This window comes from Rattus rattus, chromosome X (genome assembly GCF_011064425.1).
Source record: "Rattus rattus isolate New Zealand chromosome X, Rrattus_CSIRO_v1, whole genome shotgun sequence".
Classification (NCBI taxonomy): domain Eukaryota; kingdom Metazoa; phylum Chordata; class Mammalia; order Rodentia; family Muridae; genus Rattus; species Rattus rattus.
The window spans coordinates 129,404,018-129,423,008 of NC_046172.1; the positions used below are offsets into that span (position 1 = coordinate 129,404,018).

General features: G+C 45.9%; 1 protein-coding gene across 1 annotated transcript in view; it reads right to left on the reverse strand.

The window, feature by feature from the left end:
- Znf185 (zinc finger protein 185 with LIM domain) overlaps positions 1-2,696 on the reverse strand; it is a 41,473-nt gene extending 38,777 nt beyond the window's left edge. Inside the window, 1 exon segment of the mRNA XM_032890368.1 lies at positions 2,614-2,696. The gene's annotated coding sequence lies outside the window, so the exon portion shown is untranslated.
- Between the last annotated feature and the right edge of the window lie 16,295 nt (positions 2,697-18,991).

Sequence of the window (18,991 nt, forward strand, 5' to 3'; positions counted from 1 at the left end):
ACTTCTGAGTTTAGGTCACACATCAGCCCTGGAGAACAACATACACAAGACCTCTAGGTCTTGTGTTTTCTAGCTTCTTTTCTACCCAGACCCCCTCCGTCTTCCCACCCACACCCTCTTACTTTGGTCACTCTAGCAGGGACAGTGAGCTGAAAAGACCTGCCAAATGTTTCCATGTGGATCCACAAGAGAAGGGCCTCCATTCTGTGCCTCAGCTTCTCTTTGGGAAAAATTAACTGATACCAGCTATGCCAATGGAGAACCAGCTAATACCAGGACCAGGGCAATGTGCTAAGGGGACTGAGGGAAGATCAGAGGGATGAACTATCCAATATATCGCCCATAGCAGAGTGTGTGGTCAATGAAGATCAATTCAAGCAGAGAATTGAACAAGGAGAATGTTGAACTTAGGATGAAATGTTCCTCCGCAATGGTCATGGGAACAAGAGCTGAAGTGGGGCCTACTTTGGAAGAAGGCAGACAAGTTGTCTGCACCCAGGCCCAGTACCAACCATGGATGTCCAAAGTCTGTAGTGTAATATGAGAAGTTTCTTCAAGCACCACATCCCTCAAGAGCAGTTCCCCTAGATCCCCAGCAATGATTCTGTTCCATGTCACTATAGAACTGGCAATGAAGGGGGCCTCAGGGTTTAGCAAGCAGAAAGTAAGTTTGTGTTATGTGTGAACCAGCACAGTATAGGTTATGGCTTGAGACAACATCTAAACTAAAGGGCTCAGTCACATATGGAGGCCTCGTTAAGAAAGGAGAAGGGCAAACTTCTGGATCTCATCAAACATAATTCTGCATCAAAGCCAGAATTGGGGGTGTTTTCTTGGCACACAACTAAAAACAGTTCATGGAACAGGTACCAATGCCCACCTCAGCCAGGTCCAGAGTCTCTGCCCTACCAGGTCGTAAAAAGCCCAAAGCAGTTTGAGGAAAGAGTTTGCTACACTCTAGTTGCTCTGGAACCACTACTCTCAAGTTGGGAGGGCTTTGTCTTGTTATGATCCAGACGAAAGCTCCTTCTGGAGTAGCCTATCTCTCTAGAGACTTCTTGGTAAAATGTGGGGCTGATTTCTCTCCTCTCCCTCTTGACCTGCTCAACTTTCATTCAAAGTTTCTCTCTTCCAGGGAGCCTTCCTAATCTTTCTAGCTTGGGTTGTATCCCTAATTCAGGTTTAGGAAGCTATTAACACATTTCATTCTCAAAGCTGCAGCACCCTCTATGGTCATGAGCCACGTTTGTCACTGACTCTTGGGTGTCCAGAGGATGAAAATGAACAGATATTGAGGATCTGTTGTGTACCCAGCCTTGATCTAGGCACCTTCTATCAGTTCCACTCCACTGAGTGCAGAGCCCCAGCCAGCGCTGTTAATTGATGGGAACAGGTCAGTTGGGATGGTTCTGTTCCTTCCAATCATGTAGTGAGTGGGCTGAGGGTGGTGAAGTGAATAGCACAGTCTCCAAAGCCCTCCAGCAAGTTGTACCTGGTGTGTGCACCTGTGCCCTGGAGACTTGTTGGCACCGAATCTGGCACTGTTTGTGCAGATGAGCCAGTTGAGGCCATAGGAAGATAAGAACTTCATAAGCCTCCTACGGCAGCTCTCTGATTAAAAGCCCCTCACCACTGTTCAGGTTTGTCAGCCTGTGGAAACCTGCTTCCCTGCCCCAGTCTAGGCACCATGACTAGAAATCCAAAGAGCCATGAGGGTAAGACAAGACCAAGAGCAGGTGTCACATTAGTGTCAAGGCTCAGTACAAATGGTTTATGGAGAATACAACTCCCAACAAACTTTACGGACTCCACAGCCTTGGAGGGGAAGGGGAGCCTGGTAGGCTTCTCCTTTTCACCAGTGGAGCTGCCAGGTACCACAGTGCAGAAGGAAGTGGCAGAGCAGACAGGAGGGCCTGAGTTTTCAGCCTTTCCCAGAGGCCAAGTTATCACTAAGCAGTTCCAAAGAGGACGAGGCTCTTGGCTCCCCCTACCCCCATACAAACAATCCAGTCACAGAGACTGTGCACGGCAGATCCCGCTGATAACACCACAGTGACACTTGATTCGGCGCCTTCTGTCTGAGTATGAACAGCTCCCTTCCCAGCCCTGAGGTCGCTCAATGCCCAGTACATGTCTATCACAAACTATCAAGTCCCTTTGCTCTGGACTCCAGGCCAGTGAGGGGATTATTGAGTAAGCTTGCCTCTGTATATCAGTTTCCTCATCTACAAAATGGGCACATTTTACTGAGGATGTGGGATTCTCTGATGCTTGCAACACACGAACTATGCTCACCCATTCCCCTACCCGCTGACAGTCTACAACCAGTCTTATCCACAAAAGAGTAGGACAGAGGGACTAGGCCAGCCAGAGAGCCACCTGCTTTTATTGGTCACTCTGAGGAACCTTGCCTGTTTCTTCACTCGCAGTGGAAAGCAGAAACCGAGGGTACTGCTTCACTGACAGGAACCGCAAAAGGGATGCTCGGAGCGAGTATGAATTATTGGCAGGGAAACTGAGGCCCTGGTTTGTGTCCAGGACACAAACCGGGTGCTCCTTGTTGCCTCCCCGTGGTCGGGTCACTTCTTTAGGACGGCGACTCAACAACCCTACCTGGTACAGGTGCCGGCTTGTGTGAGGGGCAGAGAGAGGTGCGGTCGTGGCGCGCGGGCTCCCTCGGGTGGGCAGCGCTGGACCCAGCGGGGCCGCGTCAGCGGGCGCCTGGAGCGGGGCGCAGCGGGAAGCGCGCGGGGACTCCAAGAGGCACGGAATGGGCTCCGCCCGCCCGAGAACAAACAGGTTTTCTCCGGCTGCCGAGAGCCTCGCCCCTCGCCCCTCCCCTCGGCCGGCCCCCTTCCTCTGCCCTCTCCTGGGGTAGGTAGATGCGCCTGGCACATTCCGCACATTCTCCCGCCAGTGTCCTCAGTCCTCCCACTGCTTCCCTGCTCCGCCCTACGGAGCTGCTGGAGAAATCAAGGCTGGGGCTCCCCTCACCAGGCTCAGAGAGAGCTCCAAAAAGTTTTGCCGCCATGGAAAACTTCCAGGCTAATTCCTTTGGGCTCCCACCCCTGGGGCCAGGAGGACTCCACCAAGTGAAGGGCCCCCGCTGCCTAGTGGCGTCCCTGCCTGCGCTCAGCGAGATCTGGCCCAGGCTCTGGGCCAACGACTTCCACAGATGCTGGCGGGTCAGTTCTGTCGAGAACTACTGTGCCTAGATCCATTTTACAGATGGAGATCCCAGACAGGGGCGGGGAAAGGACCAGGCTAAGGGGTGGGGGCGTGGGGGTGCCGACTGATGGCTGAGATCATGCAGGAAGTCAGGCGTAGGAGAAAAAAGTGAGCGAGAAGCTTCTGTCTGGCGCCTGGGAAAACTTGCACCCTGGAGGGTCATTTTTGGAGCCAGCGAGGCAAAACAGGACCACCTCTCAGGGCAGGCCGGAACACACACACACACGTTCAGTTTGATAAATGACATTCATTCACGTTTTTTGGATACTTACTGTGTGCAAGGCACTAAGTGTGAGGATGTAGTAAGGGAGTCGAACTTAAGAGAACATCCAACAAAGGCTCCGAACCCTCTCTGTGAGGTCAGGGAAGTCCTTCCAATAGAGGAGATAACCTATCAGGATGATAGGCTCCAAAAAAAGAGGGACGGGGATGGGAGTCCTGCTTCCTTAAGTGTTGCCAATTTTATAGCGGTGGCCCTCAAATCTACCAACTGGTGCTCTTGCCTGGGACTAATCCTCCTTCCCATTCAGCCACCACACAGTAAGCAGCTTCACTGGGTATATGACCAGATACTACCTGCTTAGAGCTCTTTCCCACAGCTTCCTGTTGCTCTTGGGATGAAAGAAGATGCCTTTAGAAGGCCTAATGCTTGACTACGGTCAACCTCTGTCTGTAAGATGGGCCACCCCAGCACTCCACTGTAATTTCCCTGGCTTCCCCGTACCTTCTGTAGCCTCACACCTCAGAGCTTTGTTTCTGCACTCACACTCTCTGCAGTACCCTTCCTATATCCCTCTGCCACTGAACTCAGCCATTTTTCAGATGTCATCCAACCATTCCCAAATCCTCTCCAACCTGCCACCTAGTCAAGTTGACCACTTCCTTCTATGCACCCACTCTCCTAGTGCCCTCAGATGTTAGTGCATAAGCCTTTATTCTCAGTGGTGAGCTCTGGGAGGTTGGTGCCCATCAAATTATCTCTGGATCACAGAGACCAGCCCAGAGGATCTGGGGCATTTGCAGAAGGAAGGGATAGAATGGAGACTGCAACTCTCTCTCTCTCTCTCTTTTTTTTCTTTTCTTTTCTTTTTTTCAGAGCTGGGGACCGAACCTAGGGCCTTGCGCTTGCTAGGCAAGTGCTCTACCACTGAGCTAAATTCCCAACCCCGAGACTGCAACTCTTAAAGGAGGGTTCTTTTCTCTGTTTATCAGGAAGTGCCTTGTGTGCTCACGAGGAGTGGTTAATCTTTGTCTCCTGCCAACAGGTGTTTTCCTCCTTCCAATTCTGTTAGTCCCAGGGCAGTGGCCAGCATCTAGTGCTTCTTCCCCTTCTCCCACCAAGGCTACCGATGGCCTTCCATCTGGCTTGGCGTCTTAGCTCCCGAACATACTAACTGAATGACCTAGGGTGGATCACAAAACCCTTTTGGACCTAGTCCAAAAAAAACAGAATGTAAAACACAAAGTGATACACCATGGGTAGGAGGGAGTAACATGGTAGCAGTTGTCTCCCAAGGCCCTCCAGAAAACAGAAAGCTCTGCTGCAGAGCCTCGAATCAGGATGGGCAAGCTGTGGAGCATGAGGAAGAGTGATATCCAGTAACATAACTGGCCATTAAGAGCTGCAGCAGACCTCGAGCTCTTTCCCTGTCCAAAGTGACTCAGGTTCTGCCTATGGCAGATTCCTCATGGCGGGCTCTAGCCAACCTTAGACCAGCCTTAGACTCCTCCCTCCTAGCTAGGCTGCCAGGCCCTGCAGGGGATCTTGCTTGCAAACGGGTTTGACTCGAATGGTAAGTACTGTGCCCTGCCCTGCCCACCTGTTCACTACCCCAACAGAATTTCTAGTGATGCTTCCCACCCCCACCCTATTCCAGGGCTATCTCCAGTCACTTCAGCCAGGCACCATTTGGGGGAGAAGAGTTGCTACGCAGCCCATGCTGGCCTCAGATTCACAACAGTCCTCTTGCCCCAACCCCCTAAGTACTAGGATACAGGTATGTACAAGTGCTATGCACTCAGATAAACCACGTGCTGTCATATGAGCAAGTCTCTTTGTTTGAGATGACACCTCTCTCTAGGGACATTCTGTAAGCTTGTACCCATTCTCAGCTGTCAAGTTGTTGACTCCACGAGCCTTTCCTCGGACTCCCCTTAAGTTCTACCCCAAGGTTTTCTTGGTTATTACCTGTCTGCCAGACTCAACTGTACCTGTACCTGGCCTGAGGCTGGCCATGTCCCTGCTTTCTATTATTGTGCCTTAGCCCCTGACTCAGCTCCAAGACTGGCCAAGAAGCCAACTAACCCTTTTCAGAGTTGCAATTTTCCCCTCCATCCTTTCCTTCTGGCTCTGGCATCCTTCCAGTTTGGGTGGTAGTGCCCAAGGGGAGTGGGCAGCAGTCCCCAAAAATGCCACCAACAAGGCATTGCTTTGAAAGCAATGGCTCTGAGTGTAGAAGGTTCAAGGAGTAGGCTGGACAGGCCAGGAAAGGCATGGCATTGTAGGTGCTATTCCTGTTCAGAGGGGCCACAGCTCAGGAGTAGGTAACCAAAACAGCTTCTCTAGCAGGCCAGACTGAAGTCAACAGATAGGCCAGAGGACAAGTGGATGTCTGAGAGAATAGGCCAGCAGGATTGCTAGACTCCTCAGGGTGGCCCCTTCTCATCTGCAAAGCTGGTAGCAGAGCTCAAGAGTTTCCAGGCTTGGAAAGGAACAACAGGTGGTCCACTGAAAGCTAATAGGACCCAGCGGTGGAGCACACAAGATTCCTATACAGAGTAAGTATATCAAGACAAATGGCCTGAACCCTGCAGTTGCACACACAGAAAAACGGAAGCAGGGACAGGGACTGTACCTAAAGATCCCACAAACAGTCTGCTGCAGGACTCCAGAGGCTTTTCGTGGACTATGTGTCTGACTGGTAGAAACTGGGGTGCTGGAGTTTGTGTCTACGGTTCCCTAATCCCCTGCTTCCCCTCCCTCCTCCTCAGGTCCCCGCCCTGCTGCCTCATCCTTCTAAGCTCTTCAACCAGTTTACACTTGCTGGGTGACTACTGACTCTCAGCAGGGTGGGTCCCCCGGGGCTAGGGGTCCCCAAGCTAGGCAAAGCCACACCCAGGAATGGACCTATGGAGCCTGGAGCTTGTGATCCCTGGCCTCTGTGTGTGTGATCAGCTCACCTGCCAGGAGGTGGCCCAGATTCTCAGCACTTGGGGTGAGTTTCTTACCTATAAAGTTTTGCCTTCAGTGATCCCTACAACTCCACTGTGAGGTTGGGCCTCTTCTCCAGCATGCACAAACACTCGCACGTGCCAAGGCCTTCCACCACACTGCCACTTCCATGTTGCCCAGGAAAAGGTACTCCCAGTCTGTGGTAGAGGCAGAACAGTGCCTTGCTGAGGAGCAGATTCTATGCCCAGGGATTGTTTGCTCCAAAGGCTGCAACCCTGCTGGTAGTCTTGAGCTTAGGTTTCAGTAAGGGGACTGGATGGTCAGGCACCTCTTGAGATGCGCCACTTTCAAATGTCCTCCAGCCGTGCACTTGGAGCTGTACGGTCTTGCAAATACACTGCTTTGAATAAGCAGGACACTTTCTACCAGCAGTCTCTGTTTGCATGACCTGATGCCCCAGAACAGACTCTGCCTTTTCTCTCTGGCTCTGAAACTGCCCCAGGCCAGGCCTCTGGAGCACTAGTGCACAAGCTGAGCCAAGGCATTGCTGGCAGATAATCCCCACATGCCCTTAAGAATGGCTTTTTGCTGCTTTAAGAATCATCCACAGATCGGAAAAAGAATGTTCTAATTGGAAAGCCTCCCCGCCATGGTTTTCCGGAGTTTTAGTACAGTTGGCCGGCAAGGAGGCTCCTGGGATGAGGAGGAAGGAAAGTCATGAGGAGGAGACAGTGGGCTCCCTGCCCGGCACCCCCTCATCTCCTGAGCTAGCTCAGCCACTGCTGGCCAGCATGGGGCCATGCTGAGGGCTTGGGCTTGTCAGCCTTGGGAATCCAGAGGCAATGTGGCTTTAGCTGGGAGCTTCTCCTGGAGGCCAGCCCAAACCACCTCCCCGGAGGCCTCATTCTTGCCCCAGAAGTGTTTCAGGCTCTTGGGACCCTCTCAGAGGAGTGCTGGGTATTGTGAGCCAGTGCCTGGAAGAGAAAGGGTCTGGAAGTTACTACCTGCTCAAAATCAGGAATGCATAGTCCATACTGGGTTCTGTGGGGTCCCTGGTTTTAATGGGCCTCGCACTAGGAGTACTTGAACTCCATCTGTTGCAGAAAGCAGAGAAAGAGGTACCTCAGATTCTGGGGTAAGCCACTGGCTGACAGAACTCTGGCCACAACTACTTAAGGTGCTTTCAAGCACCAGAGCTGTGGATTTGATCTATTGGATTGTACTTGTAGAACACAACCTTGAAAGGGAAGTGCAGCACATCCCTGAAGCCGCAGTGCATCTTCTGCACCCAGGAGAAGGCAGGTGATTATGGCTGACCTCTTGTAGGCTGTAGACTTTCTGATCTTTCTCAGAAACCTCCCTGGATGCTTAGCTGCGATAACTTCCCATGGCGCTGGGGGAAGCAGCATTTGGAGATAGAAGATGAAGGGTTTTGCTCCTTATCCATCTGAGCAGGATCATTACTCTTCACCCCATCTTTCAATTGAGATGAGCATCTTTCTTCTTCCATGTTGCTAGGCCCGACCTGGGAAAGCAGGCTCAGGGCCAGGTCTGACTCTCATCATAAAGTATCAGACAGAGGCCTAGCTGGGGATGCCCCTTGACACCGTTCATGGCATATAGCTTTAGTAACCTGTATCTGTGCCACATGAACTGGCCATGTGGCTCTAGGCTGGTATTGTACTTTCTTTTCTTCTCTTCCTCTTGTCCCATTCCAGGCCTAGAGGTCTGTGACAAATGGAACCTGAAACAAATGTGTGTCTATAGAGCTGTACTGACTAAGATAGGCATCAGTGGCCATTGGGGGAAGGGGAGTATCTGTGGGACTCCTGAGCAGACAGGAGTCCTGGGTTGGGAGACTTGGCAGAGAGCTCCAGAGTGCACACAAATGCTCATTTTTAAATGGCTACATCTGTCCTGTAAGGGACAGCAGCTTATACTCAGGCTACTAAAGTTTAAAAGTCACAGTGACATACTCTTGAAATTCTGTTCTTCTGTCATCAGGCCACATTTCAAATGCTCATTCAGCCCATGGGATTGGTGGCTACTGTATTAGAAAGCACAGAAGCCTCAGTCATCATTAGCAATGCTGCTTTGAGTGTCCGTCTTCTTAACTGAAGCCCTTTCCAGAAGAAGTTCCCCACAATCATTTTTCTGGAGATGGGCTAGTCTGTTCTGGAATAGCAACTTAGGTCTGCTTCACTTTATAGAAGGTGAGGGGAAATGACTAGAGAGCAACAGTCGGCTAATATCTATGTGACACTAGTCACTCATATCTGGGGACTGGCCATCCCCAACCTGCAGGCTCTCAATTTTCCCTACCTTTATTTCTCCAAAGGCTCCGTTAAGTTCACTTCAAACACCTGCATGGTGTTCGGACTTCTAGAATCTCTAATACAGGCCTCTATTTTTCCAACTTCCTCTCTTTCTAAGGGTTTGTTCAGTTGGTTCAGGGACAAATATCCACGAAGCTTCGCAGAGTTATAAACCTGATTTCTCTCTTTGCTTTTCATTCATTAGCCTTTCCTTTCTTTGTCTCCCAAGCTAACAAAGTCTACAGTCTATCCTTTCAGCCACAGTGTCTTGCAACATCCTAATCCTCCTCCGTCACCTCTACCACCCCTGTATCAGCATCAAATTTGTGTAAAGTAAAACACTTGCATCTTTGAAACACTTGTTCCAAGTCAGTGAACAGGGCTGGCAAAGGTCATACAACTGTGTAGAACAGTGCACCTTCCTAAATTCTTCTCAAAGACTTCCTCAACTGCTCTATTTGTTTGCTTGTTTGCTTATTATTTATTTATTATTTATTATGTAGCTATAGCTGGCCTAGAACTTGCTATACAGACCAGGCTGGCCTTGGGCTCACAGTGATCTACCTGCCTCTGCTCCAGAGTGCTAGAATTAAAAATATCACTATTCTTGGCCATTTTATTTTTTTAAATAAGACTAATAACTAAACCTGAAACATGTTGGTTCAGCTATACTAGCTGGCCAATGAATACCAGGATCCTTCTGTCCCCACCACCTCAGTGCTGGGGAGTATATTTTAGGTATACATAGAGGCACTTGCTTTAAAAAAATTAAACAGAGGTTATAGGGATTGAACTCAGGTACTCATGCTTATATGGCAATCAGTTTACTGATAGAACCACCACCATACCCCCATAACCATCTCCTTTTCTTTTGTATTGTAACAATATCTGTCTCACTGGGAATGCAGTTCACTGGTAGAATTCCCAGTTAGCATATACAAGGCCACGAGCTCAATCCCTAGCACTTCGAAAATATTGCCCATCTTATCTGGAGCATTTCCCATCGATATCATTATGATGATGATGATGGTGATGGTGATGATGATGATGATGATGGTGATGATGATGATGATGTGAACCCCACTGCCACCTCTACTTTCTTTTCTGGACTCATTGCCTCCACTTTTCCCATTCTTTCACAATCTCATTCCCAACAGGATTTCAACCCTACCACTTGCTTAAAATCACTCTTGTCAGCAATTCACATTGCTAAACTCACCATTCACATCCCTGCCCTTATTTCACAGGTACAACTGACTGTTCCTTCCTTCTAGAAAGACTTGTTTTGTGTGGTTTCTCTAACATTCCACTTATCTGCCTTCATAGGACACTGTAAATGTTGTAAAGTTGCCTTCTGTTTATAATACAGTTTGTTTTTTGGCATTGTTCAATAAACTTTTGCTGTTGCAAATATTGCTATTTGAATTCACTACATGGATGTTTAAGAATCAATTAACTAAAACTAACATGCTCAAAAACATTCTTGTCCCTCCATTCTAAGCCCTTGTTTTGTGACAGACTTTCACAACACACATAGACACACAGGCACACAAACACAGACAAATACAGATACATAGATACATAGACACATAGGCACACACAGACACACACAGACACATACACAGACACACAGACACACACACATAGACACATACATAGACACAGACACACACATAGACACACACATACACACTCAGACACATACACACACACATACACACTCAGACACACACATAGACACATACACAGACAGACACACACTCACAAAACTCATCCCAAATAGGGAGACTATAACAGATCAAACAAAGTATGAATGTTACCCAAGTTCAACTTGGTGAACCAATGAGTTTTATTGTGGTTACTTATAGAAATATGGATGGGGGTTACTCACAGAAGCAGAAATGACTCAAAGACAGCTGCATGACCAAAGCCCACCCCAGCATGGGTGACAGCTCATAAAGCAGGGACCTGGAGCATACTGCATAGCATGAAGACAGCTCAACAGATTGGAGAGTATACTTTCCAAGTGACTCTCCAAGTTGGTCTAAACTTCTTCCAGACAGGTTTGCTGGTTTCTGAGTCTTTAGGCAGTTCTCAGTCTGTTCTGTTTTGGTCTGTTCTCAGTTTTGTCTGCAGCTTGGTTTGTCTGAGATGGAGTTGCAGAGGGAGGGGCCTAGTGAATCTAGTCAGTTTTCAGGACTTCCTAAAGCTGTTTTCAGTTGTTTACCTTCTGTTTTAAGGAGCTTTCCTAGGAGATGGAATGCTTCAGCCTGAGAGTAAACTTCTCAGTGCATTGAAAGCATTATCATACAAGAAAGCATTTTGGAACAGCAAGCTAGGTTTCCCACTTCACACTATGCATGAAAATAAACTCCAGATGGCTCAGAGGTTTAATGTAAAAATGAAACCATAAAAGCACTAGAAGGAATCTTGGAGTGGGGACAGCCTTACTAAGTATGTTGTGAAAACCAGAAACCATAAGAGAAAAGATGGAGAAATGAAAAACTTCTGTAGAGCAAACCCCACCATAACTGTCATTACAGAAATGACAGATGAGCAAGATTTGTTTCTCTATATGAGAGCTCAAGCTCTCATCTTCTTAAAATTAACCCAACAGGAAAATAGGCCAGGAAAAAATGGGACAGACAATAGGAAAAAGAGAATGCATCAATTGCCCAATTAACGCATGATGGAAAATACCCAGGAGTACTAACATATACAGATTTCTTTTAGTATGCGGTATATGCACATTTACATAGTATATAAAACATGATGCGTATAAATATCTATCCATGTCAGTAACATTATTAGCTAGGGACTCTAACCTCTGTTCTGGAGCATGGGTATGACCTGCCCTGACTCAGATGAAAGGCCAACTTATATGCTGTACATCCCATATCCTGCCTCATAATATACTTCTTCCTTCCTCCTAGGTTAACAATTAGTTCCTCTTAACCAGGCCAGTCTGAGGTGTTCTGAAATTCTCACCACAGAAAGTCAGTTTTCTCTTGATACCCATCTTCCCTTCAGACAGTAATCTACATTTCCTGTTTCCAGCTCTTCTTTTTTTCTTCTTTCTCTCATTTGTATCACTAGACAAAAGTAGCTCTTGTTAAGATCTGTAGTCTGCTGTGTTGCTAAATCCAATGGCTACTTTTAAAGTTCATATTTTACTGGACACCAGTGTCTTTTGAAACCAGTCACTCCTATTTCCTTTAGTTCCTTCTCAGTTCCTCTTCTCTTCCCAGGCCACACCCTCTTAATTTTCGAGGTATCCAGGACTCAGTCTTTGAATCTCTTATCTACTATACTCATTTCTATGGGGACTTCAATCCATCTTGTAGCTTTGAATAGTACCTAAACAATGATGGCTTCTAAATTTTGAATTCTAGTTTCTCACTCAAGCCCATTCCTTAAATTCCAGGTTTTGGGATCACATAGTTTTTTTCAGTATCCCCATCTGCATATTTATTATGTGTCAACTAAAAAGACACCCCTCCACACACACAGAAACAAGAGTGCTCAGAGAACCCTGTTGAATATGATGTTGTACGACCTGTTTGACCTGATAATAGAACACTAATTTTCCTGCCCCAGCATCCCTAGTGTTTTAACTCCTTGCCAACACTTGATGCTGACAGATGTGTTATGTTTGTCAGTACAGTGGATACAAGATATTTATTACAAGAGTTCCTGAATTTAGAAATTTAGATATTTATTCTTTTTTTTTCTTTTTTTCGGAGCTGGGGACCGAACCCAGGGCCTTGCGCTCCCTAGGCAAGCGCTCTACCGCTGAGCTAAATCCCCAACCCCTAGATATTTATTCTTAGTTTATGCATCGTCATGGTGAGAAAAATGAAGCAGAGGAATGCTCACTACACTACTGTTCACTGGTATTTTCAAAGTCTTGTTAATGCTGGGCATTGTAGTATAAGCCTGTAATCCCAACATTCAGGAGGCAAAGGTAGGAGGATCAGTTCAAGGTCATCATGACTTTGTGTTACATAAGACTTTGTTTTGAAACAAAACAAAAAACAAACAAACAACAGTAGTAACAAAACCCACCAAGTTTTAATCAATAGGTTTAAAATACCTGGCAGCAACAATGTAAAGTTTATTTGGTTTATGGTTACAAAGGATAACAGGTCATCATGACAGGAAAGCAGAACAGAGGGGCTCAGCCCATGGTGTTGGGAACTTGTACTTGTCACATGGTATGGAGCAGGAAAATAGAAAGCATAGGACTGGAACCCAAGGTGGGTTCAAAACTTATACCAAATGACTTCTTTCTGCTCAGCTCTATGTTACAAAGATCCCACAACCTCCCTAAATAATTCTACTAGCAGGGGACCAAGTGTCCTAACACATGCACACATGGACAACATTTAACATTCAAAAACATAACAGTATCCTACATTTATAATGGTATACTCTGGCTGATCAAGATGATTTTAGATCTCAGGTTAGACATAAGAAAGTATACGTCACATTTTTAAATGGAAGAGGGAAATATGGCTTGCATGAAAATAAGGCACAATAGAGCCTGGCATGATGATGCATGCTTTTTTTTGGGAGGCAAGGCAAGTGGAGGTCTGAGTTCAAAGCTAGACTGCTCTATATTGCATTAGGACGCATAGTGAGACTCTGCATCAAAAGAAGAAAAAGAAAGAGGAGGAGGAGCAGGAGAAGAAAAGATCCATGACAGCACAGTGTAACTTTATTTCTATAATATAGTACAAAGACCTTGAAAAATATTACTCTTTGTTATGGTCTATAAGCTAAAACTTGAGTCACTTTGTGGTTCTGTTGTTGTTGCTTTGTTTTTGTATTCTCATGTTTTATTTTGTATTTCCTATAACGTTTCACTTTCTAAAAGATTTACTTATTTTTATTTTATATGTATGGGATTTTGCCTGCACATATATTTGTGCACCATATGTGTGAGTGCCCATGGAGGCCAGAAGACAGCATCAGATCCCCTAGAACTTGGGTTATGGGGGTTGTCATGTGGATGCTGGAAATCAAACCTGGGTCCTCTGAAAGAATAACCACTATTCTTAACTGCTGGGCCATCTCTCTACCTCTTTCTTTAAAAAAAAAAAAATCACTCCTGTAATTTAGTACTTCATAGGTAGAGACAGAAAGATCTGGAACTCAAGGGCATCCTCAGCTACCCATAGAGTTCAACACCTGGCTGGCCTGGTCTCCATGAAATGCTGTCTCAAAAACAAAACAAAACAAAAACAAATACCTCTCTATGAGTTATTGGCCTAGGAAGCCCAACTAGCCCCCCAAATCATAAAGGATACAGCAGTTGCTCTTGGTTGCCCATTAGGGTTAGATGATAAGAACCTATTGATTAAGAAACCACCCATTTTGGTTGCAGGGCATGTAGAAATCAAGTTGAATCTGATGTGGAAACTTCTTTCCTGGCTAGCTGTCATAGTGCCAGGATGTTATGTGCAGGCTGCTGTGGAAGGCAGCATTAGTGGTCTTATTCAGCTCTGAATCCTATATGTTGACCTGCCAGGCAATATATGACCACTGGTGCAATTGTCATAGGACGGTTTGGAGGGTAATCTCTTTCTGAGTAGATCTGAGGCCTGGTCTATAGTAGGGAATACATGTAATACTGATCAAAAGACTATACCTGGGGAGTCACATGCCTTAGGGGACAACATACTATTGATGCTTTGTTAATTGGACATGTAGCCAAATTGCATTCTAAATATTCATGATTATACCTATATATTAACTAACGTTGCTCTCCACTGTGGGCAGAGAAGTATCTTTTTGTAATTGGTGGTGGTTAGTACAGAGACTAATCAAAGTGCTGAGAATAAATGACAGTTGAGTGCTCAGTCCTTAACAGGACACCCTGTATCACCCCTTCCAGGGTCCCAGTAACATTGTGGAAGAAGGGGCAGAGAGAATATAAAAGCCTCCAAATGGAATGTACAGCACTTGTACAAGTAGGGAGGACCTAGTTCAAATCCCTAGAACCCTTGTGAAAAGCAGGACCTGGATGTGCCTGTAACCTCAGCCTTTCTGGATTACAGAAAGGCATATTCAGGAAGCCTACTTGCCCTTAGCCTAGCTGAAACAATGAACTTCTGGTTCCATGAGAGACCCCATCAAAAGGGGAAAGGCAGAGAGAGCAATAGAAGATATTCTAGGTGCTTCTCTGGCCTTCACATACACACACGAACCTGAACACTCATGTGTATGCAAAATGTACTGATGAATAAATGTTAAGCTGGGTAAGATCACTGATGAATTTTTCTTCACCAGCAGTCTGCATAGAACCTTCTGGCAGAAAGCTAGTTACTAGCAAGATCAGTTCAGCAACAGTAGTCATCTTCAATATATTCTCCCCAGTCACTGCTTTGTGTTCACAACCACAATGGCCACGTCATATTCAGAAGTCAGTACTTCACAGCTCTCCTCTTCATTCTCAGGCCCTTATATTCTTTATGCCCCCTTCTCTATAGTCCCACATACCCCATATGAATATTGCATGTCCACCCAACACATATACCCTTCACAAAGAGCACATATGTACACACCAAAAGAAGAAGAGAAGGAGGAGGAGGAAGAGGACACAGCACCTATGGCTGCCTATTCAAGATATACATAAACTTAGGTCCTTTGATATTCCAACAGGGATCAGGGAGGCCCCTCCGCCCCCCCTCTCTGTGTGACTTTCATCTGTGGTGTATCCACTGATGAGTTGCCTACTTTCTAGTCAAAAACCTCTTAGCAATGTTCATGAAGTGATCCTTTTTAAACTTAGTGATTTCAAAAGGAAGATATAAAGGTAAGAGGGATGTGCTTGGAAGTGGGGATGAGCAGGAGTGGGGGTGGGTAAGAGAGGGGATGAGTATAATCTCAGTACAGTGTTTGTGCAAACATGCATGTGCACAGTTGCGAAAAATGATGCTAAGAATCATTAAAGGCAATTTTTGAAAATTCATTTTTCCACATACAAAGTATCTAGAAGGTTTCACACACTCACACACACACACACACACACACACACACACACACACACACACACAAATGATCATAGTGGCTGCCTCTGGAAGTGGGTTTGTGTGGGCAGAGTAAGAGGGTATTTAAATTTCTTTATTCCCTTCTGTGTTCTTTGATTTTTTATGATAGTACACTACTTTCACAATAAAATCAACCAATAAAAACAAACAAGAAAGCTGTTCTTAGCATCCAGGCTACCTTTACCAGTCTCAGAAACTTCAGACCCAGCTTGAACAGTGACTCTGATGCCCCAGGTACTTTACAAAGAGCCAACTCAAGTCATGCCAAAGCACTTTCCAGGGAGCATGTGAGACCCAGGGCTAGTGGCAGATTTTGCTTCTGAGTAGTACCTTAAGCCAGAAACTATAGTGTCACTGCTAGAAGGAGAAGCCATCCCCCAAAGTCTCAGCACCACATCTACTAGAAATAGCAGTGCACACCTATAATTCCAGCCCCTCCCTCCCTGTAAAGTCTGGATTCCATGTAAAGGGCAATAAATGTGGAGTCACATTTGTCCATCTTCTATTAGCTCACCCTGTAGCCACTTTGATGTAGGTTTCTTGGAGCAGCAGAATGTTCTGTGTGGCTGGCACATGCTTTCATGTCCTTGTTCCCAATTCTATTTCCCAGCTTTGACCAGGGAGGCTTGGGGGTTCAACCATGGGGCCAAAGCCCACACAGAAGAACTGGTGTTTGGTGTGCATCACATAGAAGGCTGTGTTTGACCCAGAAGGAGTTGAGTTCAGTGAAAAGAGAGCCTGTTTGCATTGGCTGCTTCCACCAATCATTAACATTGAAATCAGAAATGCCATGTGAGACAAGTCAGGGAATCTGTCTGGTCTTAAGGACTAAATGGCTGAGGGGTAGGTATCCATAGTAGGGTTGAGTGGCTTATGTGACAACCCAGAGAGGACAAAGTTGACATATAATGACATGATTGGACCCAGAGAGACATAATTATGTAGGGATGGAGGCAGCTTGTATTGGCCCTTTGAAACTCCTGGTGGACATAACATAAGAAAGAGTGAATATGTCAAGATAATCAGAGAAGGTCAGAGAGGAACCACACATTCATGAGAGGATTTCCACAAGAAAGGAATTTGATAAAAGGCCTCAGAAGTCACTGTGGTTGAGATTTACCTGCATGGCACTGGTAGACCTCCTCTTCCAGTAAGCTGCCCCGCCTGGGGGAACAGTGACCACAAGCTTGCAATTGACATTTTAATCTGATCTAAATTTCTATAACAAGAGACCAGAGACTTCTGATCCCTGCCTGACATGACATTACTAGATTGACAAGGCCACCTTGATGAAGCTGAATCAAGGCAAGTGATTCTCTTGTGCATACTTGGTTGATGTTTATTTAATATTTTTATGTCAGAAATAATTTTATTCCAGTCTCATACCACTCTGTGGTGTACTGATAATTATTTACATTTTATACAGGGTGCCAACATTGGTGAGCCACTTCAAAGCTATATGGCTGTATGTCCTCACTACTCTAAGCCTTATATCCTCCTGTGGTCCATGCCCCAAAGGGAAGGTATTGTCCTTTTCCATCTGTTCAAGGAGCCCTTGCCCCAATGGCAGCAGCTACTGGGGAGCATAGGAACACATTGGCCAGCAGTGCTGCTCCTGATCTCAACAGCAAAGCTAATCTTTAAGAATGGTGCCAAGTGCCTCTGCTAGGTATCCTGAGAAATCCACCCTTGGTACTTTGGCCCCCTTCTTTCTGCTACCTCTATAAGAAGGCTTTTTCCCTTTGGTGAAAATGAAATTATTGGCTGGGGATGGTAGCTTTTTTTCTGTAGTCCTAGCATGTAGGAGACTGAGGCAAGATTGCTTTGAGTCTGAGACCACCCTGGGGTACATACTGAGTTTGAGGCCGCCCAGAGCTACACATGAAGAGCCTATCTCAAAATGAACTCAAGAAGCAGATGCAAGTGTGTTTATGTTGAAGTAAAATTATGTGTAAAATGCTACGCATGACAGAAGTCACATAATTGGCTTTTTAGTAGGATATTTCTAGAAAGGTCAAGAGGTAACATGTACTTGGAAGCTTCTATGTAAATGTTCTTCTGCTTGCAATGGGAGTGAAAGCTTCATCAGTCTCCAGAAGGGGATGGTCCATGACCAGCTGGCTTTTTTCCAGGGGGATTGTGACCTTAGTTGCCTGTTGCTGTGACCCTTCCTGAGAGTCCAAGCAGACATATCTGATCCAGAATATATTCCTGTGCTCCCTACTAGCTGCTGCCACTGGGGTATGGTCCACAGGAGGATATGAGGCTTAGAGTAGTGAGGCCATATAGCCTTGAAGTGGCTGAGCCCAGACAGCAATCCAAAGCTCCTGGAGCCCTTCAGAAAAGCAATTGTGTTGGATTAAATAACTTGCCCTAAGGACACAATTCACTTTTGTAGTAACCAATGCTACAAACTAGGTTTCTCTATAGATTTGGGCAGCAGAGGAGAGTGATGCAGGACTTCAGTTTAACCAGGGACCCTCTTCAACCTGGTGTTTTAGCTTTGGGTCCTGAGGCATGAAAGATGTCAAGAGGTAAAATAAGGCTATGACATAATCAAAGCACATGGCCACTGTTGTCAAGTGTGCTTCTCAAAGTTTGATAGTTGACTCACCAATTTTTGAACTGAATTCTATCCTCACATATATTAATGAGAACTACCTAAGCAATTGGTACCCCTGCTTCAACACCAACATGATATGAGACTATGTTCCATATACCTTCATTACCTAGGACTGGTGGAGTTCTTATTTTTGGCATCTGTGTTTGCGTTTGGATTGTCATTTTCTTATTTTCTATTCCCTTTAGGAAATGTTTCTTCTTTTTCTGGGTTCTGACAAATGGTTGAGAGAATTCACTACTCATTTTGCCAAGTGTGAAGATTTTGTTGAGAGGATGAATTGGGTATCCATTCCAACAAAAAAAAAAAAAAAAAAACCAACCCAGCAGTGTATCTATACTAATAATCCGTTGAAAGGAAGTGGTTTATGTGATGGTGGGGGCTGCCTGGGGAGGTGTACATTTCAGAGCAGAGCCATCAAGAAGAGCAAGCTGGGCCTTTTGGATATGGATCAATGCTGCAAACCACCATGACCTAGCTGATTGGCTGAGGCTGAGGGTCTAGGATCATATCATTTCTCTACTTTAGAGTTAAATCATGATGGACTTGGATCACTACTGCAGAGTATTTCAAAGTAGCACTCAGATTAATGCTTTATTGAATA